Source organism: Crassostrea angulata, chromosome 4, assembly GCF_025612915.1.
Source record: "Crassostrea angulata isolate pt1a10 chromosome 4, ASM2561291v2, whole genome shotgun sequence".
In the NCBI taxonomy this organism is placed as follows: domain Eukaryota; kingdom Metazoa; phylum Mollusca; class Bivalvia; order Ostreida; family Ostreidae; genus Magallana; species Magallana angulata.
The window spans coordinates 89,097-92,614 of NC_069114.1; the positions used below are offsets into that span (position 1 = coordinate 89,097).

Consider the following 3,518-nt stretch of genomic DNA (forward strand, 5'->3'; position numbering starts at 1 on the left):
GCCATGTCCCACAAAAAGTTCAGTGTTAATTTGAATGTTGCAAAATTTACAAGGGAAGAAATCGACAAAAATCTGTTGTTCAAGCTTAAATTCTTTCGCAACGCCACACAAAAACTAAGAGAAAAATATGTAAGCAATTTGTTTATCTTATTTCAGCTTGATTGTTGCCTTTCTTTTGTTATAAACTATAAATGGGAGAAACTCATTCAAATACTTTTATGGCTATTTAGATGAGATACTTTGCAATACAATATGATAACTATAAATCTGATTTAACCAGAGTTTCAATATATAATTGTCTAACAGATGCTATCACAAGTAAGAGGAATATCCAGTAGGTTACACCGATTATATTAAAAGTCAGCCAAACGAACTCACTATTGTCTAATGTGTCTGCTCTGCTCTTAATTGTTATGAAGTGGGCCAGCAAAATAAATGTACCTTTGTGTTTTATTTTTAGCATTTATTTTTTTTTCTATATGAAACTGTAAAACGTTCTTTTACAAATATCATTGTTGAGAAAGGGGCATTAAATCTATGCAGACAATGCAATAAACTATTTTGTACATTATTTTATGCTAATCTTTATAAACAAATTTAACAAACGTAACAAAACATCTTTATTGCTTATTTATCATGTTTACACCAAACTATGTTGTTATTCTTGTTCCCCTGTACATGTTCATAATTACTAATTTTTATGACCAATAGACTAGTTTCGGTACACTTGTTGTACGTTTATTATACTGTTGTTGAGAGACATATTTTTCATAGATGTTTGTACCTTTCCTAGTTGTTATTTTGGGTTGATTAACCTCATGTCAAAGGCACAGCATATATCTATTCATTGTTAAATGATTTTTAGCCATACAAATGTTTGACAGAAAATAGAAAATATAGCATTGCTGCATTGTAGCAATGCAAAATGATTTAGTAATTGTTTGAAATTTTACTTTAAAATGATGTATTTCTCTAAAACATTTAAACTATTTAAATATGCCACGGGAGTGGTCCTCAACGAACAATAATGATAATAGTAAGGTGCCAAAAAATATTTTTCTTGATATAATTTTCACATCCACAAACAAATGGATTATTCCCCTTGTTTCTATCTGATGACACATGATGACGCTTTTAACAACTACAAGTTTCCTGATTTCAGCGATATCAGATATTAACAGCAGTCTTTTATAAGTTTAGGAAAGGCAAATCAATAGAGCGGGAAATTGTTAAATAACAAAAAAAACTAGGACAATAATGTGTGATAATTTGAGAAGATTTCGTAAAGGGAAGTCCGAGATACGGTGCCCAGGATATAGTAGGAAGAACAATATTTGATGTGAATGACAACAGAAAAAGAATGTATCTTTAGAGTCTAAAGAACATTGAGTGGGTCTTGAACTCAAAGCAATTATTTTACATTTCTGCCTCAAAGGTTGCCACTACTGACTGCAGAACGCAATCATTTAAGGGAGGCATGGTGTATCGTTCATCAGATATCAGATTTTGATAATATGATTTTAAGGAAGAAAATTGATTTCAGTTTTGCAGATGTTTACGGAAATGGAAGGCAAATTTAAACATTGTCAAAATATGGTGTCACATTTCCCACCAGCGGTTACATAGTTGGGTGGAATGCGCAAATGGGGTTTAACTTCACGTGTCTGTTAGAGCAGAAATATATCTGCAATAAAGTACTATGACATTTTCGAAAAACATTGCTTATTGTCGAATATTGTGACAAACGATTTACAATAAGTTTTACAATAGGACATTGTTTCCATTTCCAAGACCGAACATTGCAACCTTTAACCGTGACTGGTTTACACAGAATCACGTGACCGTAATGGAATGGCCTTCTGCCTTACCGGATTTAAATCTGATGGAAAATGTTTGGCAGATCAGAAAATTGTGTTAAAAAATCAGTCAGAAAAAATCACAGACTTAAAAGCTACAACAATGGAAACGTGTGTGTGGGGGGGGGGGGTGGATGGATCAAAACTATTTAGAAAATTTGCATTGGAGCATCACTCTATCTCACGCGACGCAGGTATGTGACTGATTATTAACTTTTTGCATCTTTATTTCAGTGGTTCTTTTTTTTTTCATAAAAAAAGAGACATAAGTTGAAAACTGAATATTTTTGCACTTTACTTTAAAATTGCCTCGTGATTTTAATTACAGATGCTGCTAAAATTGAGTCCTTCAAAAAACAATACTATGAAAGCTAAAGGTCTGTTTGTTTTGTACATGTTTTATGTTTTGTTTTGAACAAATGAGTTTCCATAAATTAGCCAATACTCAATTTTCATTCTCCCTTAATTCTATGATGTCAGCTTTTATTAGAAGAATTGCCGTTTTAAAAGCTTACAAATGATAACATACAAGTTGGTAATACGCGGAAGTATAAAAAAAGAAAAAAGATCTTGGCTAAAAACCTACTTTCATAACAACCCAAGTTGATTATGTTACATATTTACGAGTTTAAATGATAGCTGTTCTATTTGTTGTTTTGAAAATATGACCAAGTGTAACTATAAATGTTATCTATCTTTGATGTCATGTAATGTTTTCAAAAAATAGTTTATTTTTAAAACAATTATTGTTGTTTTAATTGAGAATAAACTACTTATTGATTTTTTTCTGGAAGGAAGGGGGGGGGTTGATGCGATCTTTTTTTATGTCTATGATTATAAACAAAAACATACGCAAAAATCGTACTTTAGTAGATCTGCGATCTATATTTTCAAAAGCAACATAAAATGGAGAAGGGCAATATTTTAATTTGGTTCAAAAATTGAAGGAATTGGTCCATTTCGGTGACGTCATATATACAATCTAGAATTATGACTATCATCAAGAATAATATAATAGACATTTACTGTATATTTTTTTATGAATATTTCATTTTTATACAATAACATTTAAAAGTTCAGTTCAAAATTTGGGGCAGATATTTGACCATGTCAAATGAAGTCCTTTTGGATTAATGGTTTTTGTAGATCCCATGACTTCATGGCATGATGCAAATGATTTAGTACAAACTTGTATATACATGAATATATATGCTTACTATGTTTATGCTTTCTTTAGATTTATCACATGAAAGCAAGGCGATGTAGTTTTAGCTGCTTCGCTGCCAGGTGTCGGTTTCATCAGGAACACCCCCCCCCCCCACTGGAATTCCTTAAGGTATTGTCAGCAAATGGTTTGGTTTTTTTTTTATTTCAACTAAATGCAAATGAGAACATAAAAAACACTTGGAATTATCTTTTTTTGTAAATATATTATACAAAGGGTAAAAAAAGAACCTGTGCCTTTGATGTTAAAACAACAAAGGATATCAAAAGTCGCAATACCTCTTTTCAATTGAAAGGTTATAAAATGAACAATTTACTTTCTTTGACTTTCAGTAATACAACTTTATTCAAATTTTAATTCACCTGTCTATAAAACTTTTTGTGGCTAAAAGGGACATTTATATCTTGTGTTTCACAGAGAAATGAAAATACATAAAA

General features: G+C 31.0%; 1 long non-coding RNA gene across 1 annotated transcript; it reads left to right on the forward strand.

The window, feature by feature from the left end:
- Nucleotides 1–1,327: 1,327 nt before the first annotated feature.
- On the forward strand, nt 1,328–3,169 carry LOC128179625 (uncharacterized). Its single transcript, XR_008243109.1, has 3 exons — nt 1,328–2,050; nt 2,185–2,233; nt 3,094–3,169. It is a non-coding gene; the product is annotated as an uncharacterized LOC128179625 (long non-coding RNA).
- The last annotated feature ends 349 nt before the right edge of the window (nt 3,170–3,518 follow it).